This window comes from Bactrocera neohumeralis, chromosome 3 (assembly GCF_024586455.1).
Source record: "Bactrocera neohumeralis isolate Rockhampton chromosome 3, APGP_CSIRO_Bneo_wtdbg2-racon-allhic-juicebox.fasta_v2, whole genome shotgun sequence".
Taxonomy (NCBI): domain Eukaryota; kingdom Metazoa; phylum Arthropoda; class Insecta; order Diptera; family Tephritidae; genus Bactrocera; species Bactrocera neohumeralis.
The window spans coordinates 77,694,646-77,711,601 of record NC_065920.1 but is presented as its reverse complement, the minus strand read 5'-3'; the positions used below and the strand labels follow the sequence as shown (position 1 = coordinate 77,711,601).

Sequence of the window (16,956 nt, the reverse complement as noted above, 5' to 3'; positions counted from 1 at the left end):
TCAAACCTACTACCACAATAAAATCTGGAAAGCAAGATGCATTGATAACGTTTACATACCGAGCCGCTTCTTTCAAGACAGAAGTCCACTTGTAGCCGCACCTCCCGGTGGACAGCCGCTTCAACCATGCAGCGGCCTTAAATCTACTATCTCAGAGCGGTCTCATTAAGGTTGTCCTTTTTTTAGCCATGGCCCTGAATTCCATGCCGGTTGGTTACCGCATCTTAGTAGTTGTTCATATTGTCCGTGGTATTCGACGGACGCAGAAGTCTCTGAGTAAGGATTGAATATGGTAGCTCATCTGCGGCTTTATATGTACTCAGAGCTACTACATCCCTCTTACACCCTAAGAACTATTCTCCGCAAGATCTCAGAAGTTCCGCGTGAGCGATGTATATCGAAGAAGATGGAATCACGAATTGTGTGAGCTCTGTAGTGACATGAATATAGTTAAGCGGATAAAGGTTCAAGGAGGCTATATCGACTGCATGAAAAATGATACTCCAGCGAAAATCTCTTACGATTCGAGACCCATGAATGGACAACTGAAGTAAGCGCACAAAATTAATAGCGACCTTTATCTACTTTATAACCTCGCAAAGGAAAGACGCAACTGGAAAAATTTTGTATCTCCGACTCACACCGACCCACAGTTGTAGTACCTAAAAAGGAAAATAACTCTTAGGTTAAGTCATATGGCTGATCCCTAAATAGTTATGTCACTTGCACTTTTATAAACAGTTTTTTCTGTGGTCAGCACCAAACTTCTATAATAAGATCTCATATACCGACAAAGTGCCGTGAACAAATCACAAATCTGCATGGGAACGTTAATTTATATCCGCTTGCCTGAATTTCTTAAGACGTCAGAACCGAGGCATTTTACTCTCGATCTCAAAAGGAAGTTTGAAGCTGAAAGTAGTGGTTCACCTTTGTCTTCTTACAAGCAGCTTTTGTTTGGTTTTTGTTTCATAACTTGTTGCCATTTTGAGCGTAATTTTACAACCTTCTCTTGAGATGCATTTTTCACCCACAAAAGTATTCGACATAGAGGATTCAAGGAAGAAAAACCTTCAGAAACTTGGGTCATGGGGTTTTTTTCGTTAGCTTGTGGGGCACCAGTACATCGAGCTGCTTTTTGTATCTAATTCTATTTAAATAAATTCCATCGGTTTTTTATACAATGCTTAGCTTCTGGGTAATCGAAATAGTGCTTGTTCGACGGTAAGATCCGAATATTTCCATTATTTGATCGATAATTTGACAACGAAGTGTTGATGGGCTTGGTACATCTTAGATATAACATTTATGGGAACAAAATTCACGAAACAAAACATCAGAATGTGCATCATAAACGCTCTTCTTTCAACCACCAGAGCTCTTTGATGGTGCCCATCTTTGATGTGTTGTTGAACTAAACCGAGTGCAGCAATCAGAAAACTGTCTGTGAAGTTTTTTGGTATCTAGGAGAACTAGCGCGAAGCTCTTATAAGGCTAGATACCCAGAAGTGAGACGCAGCAGTTGTTATCTCTGTTATAATCGCTTAAGCGGTGTCTACGCCAGTAAAGAAGAAAGATAGAAAAGACAACGAAAGCTCTGGCACTTACCCATTGTACGGATATCTAGGTGCCGTTTCCTATCCTTCGCAGATCATCAACTTAGCAATAACCTGTGGTTCCATTGGAATCTGTAGCTTGTAATGAGGCAAGGTATATCTTAACTATCTTGAGGACACGGCCAACGAGCTCCAGAGTAATATTGCGGTACAGGTATTGGAATCACTTAATGTTATGTACATACTGCTTAACCGTACATTTAGTCTTCTTGAAAGTCTTCTTTTGCAACATAAACCATAAATTTAAAATACTCTTCTGGCTGTGGAGGAGATATAATTGAGACTTTGGTTAGAGTAAGGTGTTGGAGGGAAGTGAGGATCGATGTAATGTCGTAGTAAGGTTAAATAATAATTTGGAAAAATATTATTTTTGTAAGGCTCATAATAGACTAAAAGCGTTTTAAGTCCACGCAATTTCAGTTTATTCAAAAAACTCAAAAGATTTGCCCGTACATATTTGATTTAGTCTTAAATTCCACCCAAATTATGCACATATGCAACGAAAGGTCTCACAAAAAGAAAACGTTGATTCTAATATGCCACAAACATATCCTTAATAGCGTGCATTCTCGGCGCGCCAACGGCGCTAATCCTTTGAAAGGCGGTCGCGTATAAATTTCGCCAACGGCAACTCGACAACGGTACTTATGTAAATGCATGAAATATGAGGAAACTGGCGGCGGATATGAGTGACCACAATACGAATATGACGCTACATATGCGCACAGATGACCATCAAGTAGTGAGCTGGACCAAGGCGGGCGGCGGTGCTTGGGCATTTTTGGCACTATGCCGACCAATGCATTCAAGTGCAGCGAAGTGTGACCGACCATATTATTCGGAGAATGTATTTTCTTTTGCTACTTATGAGCAAGCAGCAGCAGGCAGAGACAGCGCGCTGAGCTTTATCTCTTGTTGGTTTTGCCTCAGCGTATCTGCTTGCTTTTAATCCTATTACCAGCAGCTTTAGCGCTACTTTATTTTATGCCATTTTTATTTCATACGAATTACATGTGCAGTAGCGCATTTTGGGCAACAGCAAAAACAACAAAGCAAGGATAAAATGAGATAAAACGCAACTGTGCATGAAGGAACGTAGAATAGTCGCCATCTCAAACGCTCGTAAGCAATGCAAAGCGTTGTCCTCAAGGATTTAATAAAATATTAACTGACGTCCTGCAGCACACAGGCGCGCTAACAAATGCATGTAATTATGAATGTATGTGTGTGTGTCAAAGCGACGGCGAAAATCTGCTTTGCAAGTGCAGTAGCGCCCGCATATGCGTTCTAGCAAGCGGTCATGCACGCTTACCACCAAAGCCGCCAGCTACACGCTCAAGCTCACACGCGCTCAGATTGCAGTTGCACTGCTTTGGAAAAAGTAAAAAGTTTGATGCGCTTGTGGCGCCTGCATTTGAATGCGTTTAGCATTATATAATATCGTGTATTTTTCTAGATATTCCTTGAAGATTTTCGACATTGCTCCGTCGCTTTTGGTCTTCACCCGCCCGTTGCACAACTTTATTAGCTGCGAAAGTGCGCATGTAAATGGAAAGATTACAAAGCGCCTTAACCGGTTTGCCTTGCTCTGTAGATGCGTATACATTTATATATAATATGTAAGTATATATTAGATGATATGCATGAATTTGCGTCGCAGCCAAGTTGTAGTTATCAAATGCAAATTTTCATATTTTTACAGTTTCCTGCTGTCCTTTGACACACAGGGCGTCGGCGGCAACATGAGCAGACGTTATGGGAAATTTATGCACATTTTACTTGAGTATTACAAGAAAGCTGTTAGAAATAGTTGTGTTTATGCTGTGAACTGTAAAATAAGTCACAGAAATGTCAAGGAGTCAAAAAAAATTCGCTGCAAGTGCCAAGAGAGTTGTGACAAATTGGTCAGCGAGACAATAAAAAAAGAATTTGATGGAGTTGTGCTTAGAGGGAATTCTAAATGGCTTTTCCGAGCACTTGAAAATCAGTTTTGAGGTATGATAGTTAAGAGATTACGAAAAGTCTGTGACTTCCTTGATACTGTTAGCAGAAAATTAATATAGAAATATCATTTTATATGGCAGCTATATGTTTTAGTTATCCAATCCAGTTCCTTGGGTTATAATCTGAGCTAAATTTCTTGGAAATAACTTATCAAATAAAAAAGTTTTCCATTTAAGGACTTTAAGGACGATGTCATGGTTGCTTAAGTGACGGTCCTGGTCAATCTTTTCCATAATTTTACCGATAATCAACGATAGGTCGACCAGAGCGAGGTGCAACTTTCACATCGAAATTTCCAGAACGGAAGTGGATGAACTATTGTTGTACTACACGAACAGATGCAGCATTGTCTCCGTCAACTTCACAAATTTTATTGGTGGCTTGCGTGGTTTTCTTCCTTTTTTATACAAATATTTCAAAATATAGCGAATTTGTTCATTATTTTCACTAATTTTTGAACAGCTGTAACTTTCTTTCAACTTCCCCGAATTTAATATTTTTTTTTAATTAAAAAAAATTTCGAACTGGAGGTACTGACTGCAACGGCATCTATTGACAAAATACGAAAATACTTTTTCGACAACCCTATCAAAATGTTTTTCATACAAGAAATTGATTGTGATCGCTCAGTTTGTATGATCAGCAGTTCAGACAAATGATTTGCTACGAAAATCATGTGGAAGTTTATATGACTTTGGTTCTGCTACTTCTACACAATCTTCCATTCATATTGCTAGGCAATCACACCCTTCCAAATTTAGTAATCACACAAAATTTATGCCATCAAACCAATTTAACTGCACTAGATCTTATACAAACCACTTTCAGGCTGTTTCTAAATGAGTTTTCAACATTTCTGCATTAATTTGCATATTTAGAAAAATAAAATGTCTGACAGAGATATATATTAGTTATACACTATGTTACCTTATGGCATTACTTGCAGTTCAGCACCTAAATCATTGCGCAAACATAATGCAATATGCATACATTTGCATATGAAAAGACCGAGCGACTCGGGCCGTGTTTGCAGGTGAAGCCATATTTCAAGCGGAATGGCGCATTTTTGTTGAAATTGCTCAGCTGCAAATTTATTCGCATACTTTTGGGCGCATAATAATTTACGCATGAGTTAATATGCATATGTTGAAAGGCCGGCGTATGTCGACTGACGCTGCCGCGGGCGTTAACCCCGTCAGTTGGGTGAGCGCTTTTACGCCAAAACTATTTTTTATTTTAATGACGCGCGTGAATTCGCACGAAATATGCATATTTAACGGTTTTTCACACAACTGCTCACGCGGCCGCTATTATAAGTTTGTTTTGCTTGTTGTTGTTGTTGGCCACAGCTTATTGTATATTAAGCAGCTGACCGCTAAACAGCATTGCTATGCGGTATGTATATTTACTGCAGTGAGTTTTTTCGTACATTTTTATTTCACATTTTTTATTTGAATTTTGTATGTTGTTTTTGTTGTGGTGCATGTTTATGCGCATTTTAGCCACACTGCCGCCAGCCGGAATTCATTGGCACGTTGCCACCACAGTTTAGTTGCTCTAACTGTGTCTGCGTGTACGTGTGTGGGTGGCTGTGTGAGTCCGCATGCAGGCCACAGAGTATTCGACCTTTCGACGGCTGTGGTGGCAGCCACATTGGTTCGTTGACGTTTTCCGCACTCGCAGCATATGTACGCCGTAAATACGGACAATTAACTCACCCACAAGCACATACACACATATACAAATGAACATGCGAATGCATTTCAAACATTGTCCAAGTCCGACTGCATGTTGCTCATACGCCCGGTTGGTCAAATGAGTACAAACAGATACTAATGCAAATATAAATTTAAATGTAGAACAAAAACAGAAAAATAGTCAAATTGGTAATTGTGTTATTGTATAATTAAGTTTTGGCGTAAATTGGAATTCTATTACGTCAATTTGTGGACCACATTCGCCCAAATGAGTTATGTGTACGTCTATATAATGAAAGATAATAAGTTTATAATTAATTGTGGAGATTAATTGCGTTCTACTGCTAAATTTTATGCCATATTTCTTCTCGTTGCAGGTAAGCATTGGCCTTTTGGTTTGCCTGGAAATTAAGTCCAAATTCATTTCGACCAAATTACTCACCCAATGTGTTATTACCGCAATGTGCAGTGTGTGGATAATTATAAATGGAGTATGTATGTATGTATGCACTTGCACTCGCATCTAATTCTAATTTATCGCACATTTAATTAAATTGAATTCCAGTGACATGCGTAAACTAAATTTATATAGAAAGTGCTAGAAAATTTGTGCGCTGATTTATCGCGGAAAAATGGAAAATTTATTGTCTTGAACTAAAAAGTCGTGCGAATATTGATATTTTAATAAATATGTAATGAAATTTATCTATATACATAATGTGCTTTTCATATCTTTTTATTGCTTGCCAACCTTTTGAAACTTAGCTTATAACGGGGTTTTTCAATGAGAGCGTTGTTGTGAGTTTTAGTTTTTTTAATAAAATGATATCAATGAAATTGTTTACTCCCGTGAAAGTACATTCGATGCCATTATGTATGGGACTGGATTTCTTTTTAATCGCCATCACGGGCACGCTTGCAGAAGTCCAGACGCTGAACCAATTCTCGACGGTTTTCAAGCATAAATCGGCCGATGCTGTTGCAATTTCACGTTGGATGTTCGTGCAAAGCTTGCTGGCACAGACCTTGACTTGACTTCATAGAAGAACAGGAAATAGTCTAATGCCAATTGACTGGGCCATTTCGTGAGATAACACGTTCATAAAAATTGGTATTCAATAAATCGATTATAACTTTGGCGTCCTGTCGAAACTACATATTGCCCAAGTCCATATCATTCAGTTCCGGCCAAAAATATTCGGTTATCATTGAGCGATAGCGATTCCCATTCACAGTAATGTGCCGGTCTTCATCATCACGGAAGAAGTACGGCCCAATGACGCCGCCTTCCCATAAACCGGACCAACCGGAATGGTGGCTCATGGAGAACGTGTAGATTACTGCTTCACAAATAATACATATTTTGCTTACTTTCAAAGCCACTCAGCCAGAAATGAGCCTCATCATTTTCAAGTTGTTGCTCAGCCCAATTCCGACGATTCTGGTGGTCAGGCTGGTGGCTTCAGTTCTTGCGTCAATTTGATTTTGTATGGATGCAGGCTAAGATATTTTCGCAACAATTCACCACAACGACGTCACAGAGATTCCCAATGCTTGAGAACGACGTGCGTCAAACTGATTTGGGTGTTCCTCAATTGATGCGCTAGCGGCAGCAATATTCTCGACTTTCGAGCACTTCTTCGTCTCACTGGCACGGGAACATTTTGTAGTGTTCCCGTGCCAGTGCTTGTGGATTAAAATTTGCCACTACACGCTCAATTGTTGATATGACAGGACCATACATTACACGTAGCGCTTTTAAAGTTGAGGCCACTGACTACGAATTTCGATAGTTAGTTTTAATAATTGCGATATTGGATATGTCGGGGTCTATTGGGGATAGGTAGGAGCTTAACCGGCTACAATATCCAGAACGAAGCTACGCAAGGGTCACTCTCGTTTCTCGCGGCAACCCGAGCTCTTCGTCTGCAATGAGTGGTGGTTTCATTCCAAGTCGTTGAAGTTGCTGTGAATGGCAGCCAGTGCTTGTCGGAAGTGAGTTGCGTCCGAAGTCTGGTCAGCGTGTTGTCTGATGTCGTCGACCTAGTTGAGGAATGACCTTTTTATGTTCCTAGGAGGCGGTTCCGCTCCAAGCAGCTCTTGCTGGGGTGTTTTCGCAGAAATAATTCTTGCAGTCACCTGTGGATTGCTGCTTAACTGGAAACATAAGGATCTACTATACTGGTGTTAGATATGAATTATCATAAGCTTTCTCGTTTGCGTTTCATTGCATTCAGGCGACCTTATTGGTGCGGCATAGTTAAGGACCAACTGGCCGATTTCTTTCCTTATCGGTCTACTTTTGTAACGTCCCTATTGAAAAACCCTTTACCATTACTAAATATTAAATGAACCACTAAGTGGAACTGCTGGCCATGAGAGAACTCAATTTTTAAACAAACCGCTTGAAAAATAAAAATAAAGCAAGAAAACTTGTGAACTTCGGCTGAACCGAATCCCATACGCAGCACAAATACCTATAGAAGTGTGCATGAATAGTGCCACATATCTCCCAAATATATGAGTTCAAAGAGCCCACGAGTTTAATTTTTCTCACCAGCAAAATAAAAACTTGCAAAATCAAAAATCGCGCTGCTTTGGTGTGCAACAGATCCATAAATTAGTACTAAAAGTCAGGAATGGCGAGCTGTTGCAGCTTAAGAACAACTGGAAATAATTTAACTAGCCATATTCCAGTAAATGACTTCCATCAATCCAAGGCTCCGGGCTGCAATTAACCAGACGTAGCGACGAACGCAACCACACACATATGCTTTGGGTCCTGTAGGCAGATGTGTGCGTGTGTCTGTGTACGTGTTTATGACACGGCACAGTCAAAGTGTGAATGTGTGCCGTGACACTCATGTGTATGTGTTATTTGGCTTGACCAGAGCCACAAGCGTTCTGCACTGTTGATATTTGGGTCAACGCATAAAAATTTTAATAACTACAGCAACAAAAGCAACAGCAGCAGATAGTGAGTAAGCTATAAACGCTAACACTTCTATAAATAAACAGCAACATGGAGCAGTGTGTGCGTGTGTGTGTGCAAATGGCGAGCGGCGGCATAAGCTGGCTTAACTTTTACTTTCGCCACGCGCTCGCACGCACGCTTTACTGCTTTGCCAAATGCAGCATTGAACACACATACAGTTATGTATATGTGTGCGTGTGTGTGCACCGCACTTTTCCGCACTCATACATACAGCAGCTGCGTTGCTGTTAAGTGCGATTCGATTGCTGCTTTGGCGTTGCGTTGTGCCAACTTGGCTTATGCAAAAATGGGTCAAATGTTTGTGCGCAAACAAATGAAAATGAAAATAAAAAATGCATGCGAATAGCAGACAGCGCGTGAGTACGAAAATTGCACATAAATTTTGCAAGCGGCGAAACTGCAGCAAACGCGTTCAAATGCGACAAATGCCAAAGACCCATTAACCTCCTTTCGAACGCGCCGCTGCCGCACAGCAGATACAACAATGAAGTCGCGGCTCCTCAAACAAGCAACGAAGCATTCGCATTTATATGTATTTGACATAGCAAAAAATAAGTGAAAATAAAAATATTATGTGCACAAGCGACTGCGTGAAGTAGCTGCTGCCAAGTGCCTTCAACACGCCGAAAGCCTACATACGCAACCACAAACACATACGCAGTAAATTTACGCACACGAGCTGCTACAAACTGTGGCACCAGGCTCAGCACACTGGTCTCAGTGCCAAGTACTTGCACATATGTAGAATTTCTAAGAAGAAAATATGATGAATTGCCCACACTTTCCCAGCACGAATTGAAAAAAATTACAATGGCGAAAGCAGGAGCAGCGCAGCAGCCTGTGTTAGAGCCAGAACGCACCCCAACAGCAGTAAAAGCGAAAGCAACAACAATAGAAATAATAATATTGGCAGCGTTGACAGCAGCAGCATCCAGGGCCTGAGCAGCTTTGGCCAGAACCAGAAATATCACGAGCAGCTGCACCAGCATACAGCATGCAGCATTTGTCAAGCAGCAAATACGCGCTGTGCACAAAAACTGCTCAAGCTTTGGTTTAACAGCAGCCAGTGCCAGCTAACGAGTTTGCTCTTCTGCTCATCACATGTGACATTCTGCAATAGCAGCTTTTTGGGCGCGCATGCTCTCTTTGCCGCAGACTGCCTCTCTCGCTCAGCTGCTATGTTGCTCTTATTACCATCATTATATATATGAGGTGTGTGTGTGTGTGCTATTCCAATTGTTGATTTCCAATCGTAAATTTCGTGCAGCGTTTTAGGCGCAGCAAACGAGACGTATTGCTTTTGATGAGCAGCTTTATTTGTACATGTATATATTTAATACTCATTTGGGTACATATATCGGGCAACAAAAATATTTTTATACTTGTTTTTGTATTTTCGCATTTATGGCCCACTTCACTAATTAGTTTTGCATCGCTTTAAGGATCTGGTTTAAACTTGAATAACTCTAATCAATTTCAGTATTTTTAAGTTGGAGACATATTTTATACTCTTAGTTTTGTTTAATTTACTGACTTTAAATACCTTTGGCTTGGCTTGTCGGCTGATTCTTTTCGATTTAGGCATTTCGAGCAATAGATGTACTTTATCCAAAAATACGTGATATATAAAATTTTTGCTGCAACTGCTATAAAACGAGACCTGCTTGGTCTTGAAGAGAAGAAATATTTAGTCAAGACTGTAAAAATTTTAAAAGGGACAGATGATGTGATATGACGTCTAGTACGATGCGAACTTGTGATGTGCTGTGAAATGAAGTGATAGAATATCACGATATAAAATGAGATCATATATAACGTTTCGTGTGATATCGAATATTAAGATGCGATCTGACGTCATATGTGAACTGATATGACATTACGCGATGATTTATGTTTGTTGTAATATGATTCTGAGTGTATGTGAAATGATACATATCACGTGACTATAGTCATGAGATCATAACATAACGCATTATGCGATATTATGGATTAGGTTTAGATGTGATATCAAATTTTTCTGAACGAATGTGGGTTCATATAATATCACATGACGAAATATCAGATGACAATATGATATTAAGATGTGATGCGATGTCATATGTGAACCCGTGACGTGTTCATTTGAGTATGATGTGATATAATAATATGATCCTGATCGTATGTGGAATAATATAAAGATGAGATATCATGAGATCTCATATACTAAGATGTACAGGAAGAAACTCCTTAACTTTTAAAAAGGTCATCTACATCTGCGATCAAATTTCATTATTTAATAATTATTTATTTATTTCACTAATTTTTTTTATAAAAAAAATATATTTTTTTCAAAAATCTGCCTTGGATGCATTCTTTAATACAGAACTGCTGGTGCGAGGTGTTCGACTGCCTTGAATGAACCTTAAAACCAAACACCAAACTTTTACTTAAAACAGCCGAACGGAAGAAAAAGCTGAAATTTGGAATTTTGGCAGACATTTAAAGAAAAAAAAAATTTTACGAATTTTTTTTTAAACAGTTATTATCGAAAAAAAAGTTGATAATAAAAAGGATATTTATAAAATGCGTAAATCTGACAAAATGACATTAAAAAATATTTTATATTATCATTGTCATTATCATTATCATTATCATTATCATTATCATTATCATTATCATTATCATTATCATTATCATTATCATTATCATTATCATTATCATTATCATTATCATTATCATTATCATTATCATTATCATTATCATTATCATTATCATTATCATTATCATTATCATTATCATTATCATTATCATTATCATTATCATTATCATTATCATTATCATTATCATTATCATTATCATTATCATTATCATTATCATTATCATTATCATTATCATTATCATTATCATTATCATTATCATTATCATTATCATTATCATTATCATTATCATTATCATTATCATTATCATTATCATTATCATTATCATTATCATTACTACTATTTCATCATTTCCTGTACCTCCAACTAGAGCATAGGACCTAAAAGCTACTACCGTTTGGTTCTCTACCAGAAGATAATAATTTTTCAGTCGTTCTTCACTGATGCTCTCCAAAACGGGCATCCATCTACACTCTGGGAGACAAATTATTTCGACTTATCGTCTCAAAAGTTCTGCTGTGGCTCGATGTATTTGTAGTCTATGACATGCATAGAGCATGTTACTAGTTGCAAATTTCCATATTAAAATTATACAAAATAAAAAAATATATTTCCAAACCGCGACGGTAGACGATTTCCTAAGTTCTTAATTCTTAGTTGGTGGCACTTTTATATACTCACTTGCTTATAGCGAGGAGTTATAATATAAGTGAAAATTAGGAAAGTATATCCTATATACACTGAAGAAGATACTACTTTGATTTCAATATTTACAGATTTTTAATACATAGAATAGAATAGAATTTGTAAAAATTCACTTTTTTGTCAAAAAAGCTTTAAGCAAGATATGAAATACTTTATTTTTGCCAACAAGCACTTGCTTCTCTTATATATACATATCTCTCTTACATAACATACTCTATTACGTACGAGAATATATGTTTATAGAAATATTTACAACCTTCTTATACCCTAAAACAAATATATGTCTTTTGCGGCACATATTTCCTTTTACTTTTGCACCGCTAACTCGATTTACTTGCCACTTTCTACAGCATAACTTACTGCTTTTTTTCAATTTGTTTTCTTGCGCTTAGTTAAGTTTCGCGTACTCACGCTTGCTTGTAACTATCTAATTTCTGCACTCCGTTTCATATTTTCTCATAAATTCTACTTAGCCACCAAACAAATATGTACAAACTCAAACAACATGTACAACACTTACATGTGTTACTTCATTTGCTCGAATTTTGCTGCTTAAGATCGCATTAATATGAGAAAATTTGTTGTTAGTGCAGCACAGTGGCAGCATAATCGGCAACATAGCTGCGAAATATTATAATTACTATATATACAGATGGCATGTCTCTACAAAAAATATATATCTACAGCTGTATGCGAGCACTTTCCCAAATCCAACGCAATGAGTACATATGCACAGAGTTACTTATGCATGTGTGTGTTTGCACTACTGTGCATGGACTCCTTTCATCCTTCCTTATCAGCAACAGCAGCGCCAACAACATGCTTGACAGCATCACCGGTCGCTCTTGTAGCTTTCACGCTTCCCACTCAACGTCCGCGGCGCGTCTGCTCGAGCCTCGTCAGCAACGCCGCCGCTCATGTCGAGTGCTTGCGCTCGGGAAATATGGGTCAAGTTTTTGTTATTCCAACTAAAGTGGAATAAGTGGAAAATATTCGGGTGAAGTGTAGGCGGCAATAGCAGTAAAATAATGTGTGTGTGTGTGTGTGTGTGAGTGCTAAAGGTACACTGCAGCAACTAAAGTATTCGCCAAACAACAGCAGCAGCATTAACACCGAAAGCAGAAAGTGCGCCAAGGCAAGCTATTTTGTGTGGCAGAAGCATAAGCAGATCGTAAAAGCATTAATGCTTGTACTCGCGCGCAAAAAATAAAGCAGGACCAAAGAAAATGTGGATTTACCTTTTGTACACATATATTAATGCATGTTTGTGTCTTTTCTTACCGTCTTAGCTTGCTAGTGCTATCGCAAATTATACGCCAACGCATTAATGCTTGCACTCATTATCAATTTGCCCAGCGGCAGGCAGAAGACAGCTGCCGGCGAAAGATTGCGCGCTCGAGAGCGCCCTGCTAGCACACAGCACATGAGCGCTTTCAATGCAAGTAACCCTGTATGTGTGTGTATGTGTTGTGACATCAATTCGCTTTCATAAAGACGGCGTTCTATTAACCTCTTGCTTTCTTGACTCGTGACCGAGCATTTTATCCACTTTACTTTGGATGCTCCAAAAAATTTAAGACCGCTGAGATTTCTTCAAATCTCCGAATGCACAAGCATATGCTCATGCTCGTCTACTGCAAAATCTTGACCTATTTACCGGGCGATAAGAAATTTCTTAGAATGTCGGTTCAAAGTGTAAAATTTATATTAAAATGTATTGTGTTTATCAACAGCTGACTTTATGTGAGAAATTAAATGGTTCCAGTAGTTTTCGATTGCACTTCATTTCAATGCTTGAACATGTAAAGAAGCTGGTGTTCCCAGAAGACTAATTTGCGAAAGTAATGGGTGATCCAAGAAGAGATACTTTTTTGAATAGCTTTTTTGACACAACACACGCGAGTCATGTCAAGCTGTCATATTACTTCTGTTCGGTACTGTTTGGCATCCATTATTGGATAATATTTGACTCAATAGACCAAGTCTAGCACGCAATGAAGAAAATACAGCAGCCGTAGCTGTACACGCAGACCGTGGCGGGTCGATTCGGCGCCGTTCGCAGCAACTCAGAATGACGTATGGAAAGACTGGCACATTTTAGTCGAGATCTTAAATTGAAAGTGTGCAAAATATAGATTGTGCAAGCACTTAAGCCGCTCTTCCTTCCCAAGCGACGTCGCTTTGCTCTATGGGCTCTTGAAAAGTTTCAAGAAGATACGACGTTTTCGAGCAAAATTTTGTACAGCGATGAGGCCCATTTCTGGTTCAATGGGTATGTGACAGAGAACTGCAACGAGTAATAAATTTTTGTTTATCCTTAAGTACTGATCCTTTCCGATCCGATTCTGTCAGTTCGGTTCATGTACACGAAGCAAACCGTTTGTCTTTAAATCAGCGTTAAAGAACAACTTTGTATCACTGAAATACCCGAAGTGATGCAAACTCATGCTTCAATGATTGAAATGGTCGACAGCGTTCAGTCGTATATCATCCCCTAAACACTGATTTACTCTTGCATTTCTGTTCTATTTCATATACATATGTTTGTATATATATATGTTATATTTCTATGTATATTCCATCGAATACATACATACAACAAATGTATGTATATATGTATGTACGTACTCAATGGAATTTCCATTGTTTACGCATCGAAAATTTGTAACATGTGCACATTTTCAAAGCTGATACATTTTTTGCCGCACATGATTCAAAACAGTCCAGCAGAAAATTGTTGTTGTTTGCTGTACTCATAGATTTACTTATAAATTACCCGAAGTTTCACATCGATGCAAGATTCATCGTCGCAATGCTATGAACTGACATGTTACGATTGGAACCGAAGCCAGCCATACCGTTTACTCGATCGTGATTGCCGAAGAACAGATTGTTCGTGTTGCATCAGATCAGTTGACGCTGGTGGGTACTCGATTTGATCAACAATGTTGTCTATGATGAACTGAATTGATTTGATTGTGTTTTTGCCACGAGTGCTTTTTCTGATTTTATCATACTCGTTGCAGCTTTCTGGTATGTAAACAATCAAAATTGCCGCATTTGGGATGAAGAGCAATTTGAAGAGATTCAAAAAGTTACGGTTTGGTATGGTTCGTGGGCCGATGGAATACATCGGGCCATATTTCTTCAAAAATAATGCCGGTAAAAACGTAGGCAACCGTTATCGCACCATGATAACCGACTATTTTATGCCCGCGCAGGCGCCGCTTCCCACACATCGCATCGATCAAGGGATTGATCTACATGATCGACATCTATATGATATAGTATTCGGATATCGGAGGTTCCGCAGCAGCGTTGGCAGCTTCATGCTGAGAAAATGACGTATGCAAAATTTCTGCACGATATCTCAAAAACTGACTAACTAGTTCGCATATATATATACAGGCAAACAGACGGACTTGACTAAATCGACTCAGCTCATCAGGCTGATTAATTATGTATATACTTTGTAAGAACGCTGACATTTCCTATTGGATGTAACAAACTTCATGGCATAATCACTTTCTTTGGGGAATTCGCTGAACTCAAGCACAAACACCAAGCCTCTGCACACAGCACTGTACAACTCTGCTCGCTGACTGACATTTTTCGTTCTAGGAAATCCGAAATCCGGAAAAATTTTGAAAAATGACTGAAAATCCGTTTTCGCGTTTCGTTTTCGCTTGTGCCCGTGACGTTAAGTAATTGAGTCTAATAAGCGGATACGCGCAGGCATGCGGGGGCATGTGCAGTTGTGATTTTCGTTACTAGATTTTTGCCGGGCTAACGTTTGGTTTACACACATACTTATATATGACCGTGTCGCCCTGTTAGCTATTAGCCGTCATTCAAGTATTGAACACACAATCGAAGTGTTGAAATCAGTAGAAAGTGCCGAGCAAATACTTGCGGAGGTGAAGGAGTTCTCTAATAAGCAAGCTCGAGCTGTTATATATGGTTTTCCCAGTTACGACAAATACAAAAACACACTCAAGTACGCATATACATACATGTGTGTTTGCGTCTAAGTAACCAATACGCACGCACTCATTGCAAGCGCCAGCTATTCGATTTTGAGAAGCATATTGAGCATAAATTCATTTATCATTGACAGACTCGTCAAAGTTGCCCGAAATAGCAGAAAATCGCAGATTACAAATTGTTTGAGAAATGAGTAAATTGGAAATCTAACAATCAATAAATTAAGACAAAGTGGGGAAAAGCCGAAAATGAGGGCATTTATAAATAATAGAGCTTTAATGTCAGGAATTTTCAGGAGTTTTGTATGAGCTACAAAAATTTGGTGTTGACTAAGCGATAAATGGCAGTACTATTGACAATCTTGGTAACGGGCTTACAACTGAAAATATAGCTAGCGAATTGTTGGTGCTCAGATCTCATAAATACTCATCGTCTAGTGAAATATTTCCTGAGTATTCAAATCAGCCTGACTTTTTAAGCTTTCCAAATATTTTATGTTCTGGACAGGGTATATGAAATTTGCTACGAAGTTTGTTACACCCAAGCCTCTCATTAATGATGGGGCTTTTGACGGGCCACTGCCCCATTGGCATACACGCTGTAAGACTGGGAATCTTACCGGACGCCGCATGCAGAAGCTGCTTGGAAGAAGATGCAGTAGAAACTAGCCAGCACTTCCTTCTTGACTGCCTTGCTTTTGGGAGATCACGACTTAGGCACTTGGGGGCACATACCTTCAGACATCCCACCGATCTGGCGGGCATTGAAATTAAGCGCCTCTGTAAATTTGTATTGGATCTCTAAGTTCGAACACGAGAGTTCGATTTTCAATGGCTTCACAAAGGACTACTTCTAGTCCATGTGCGATCTCCGGTCAGCCGTCTTACCTAACCTAACCTAACCTTGTTACACCCAAAAGAAACCTCGGATACCGTGTAAAGTATATATAGTATATAACTGTTCAGCGCGACGAACTGAATTGATTTAGCTATGTGTTCGTCTACTTGTTTGCTGATATATATGCGAACTAGTCCCTCATTACCTGAGATATCGCCCAGAAATTTTGAGATACCATTCTTCTGAAGAAGCTGTTGATTTATCGGAACAGTTGATATAGGACCATTACAGCAGGTAGCTGTCATACAAACTGACCGATCGAACTCAAGTTATTGTAAAGAAATTTTTTTTATTTGACAAGTCCACTCTAATTTGGTACAAAATACCACCATAATATTTGCCATAATCTCCGAAGAAATTGTTTAGTTCAGACAAATATGGAATATAGCTGTCATACAAACTAATCGATCAAACCCAAGTTC

General features: G+C 38.9%; 1 protein-coding gene across 2 annotated transcripts in view; it reads left to right on the top strand.

Moving 5' to 3' along the window:
* LOC126752494 (neuronal acetylcholine receptor subunit alpha-7) overlaps window positions 1-16,956 on the top strand; it is a 239,320-nt gene that overhangs the window by 44,884 nt on the left and 177,480 nt on the right. The window lies entirely within an intron of this gene.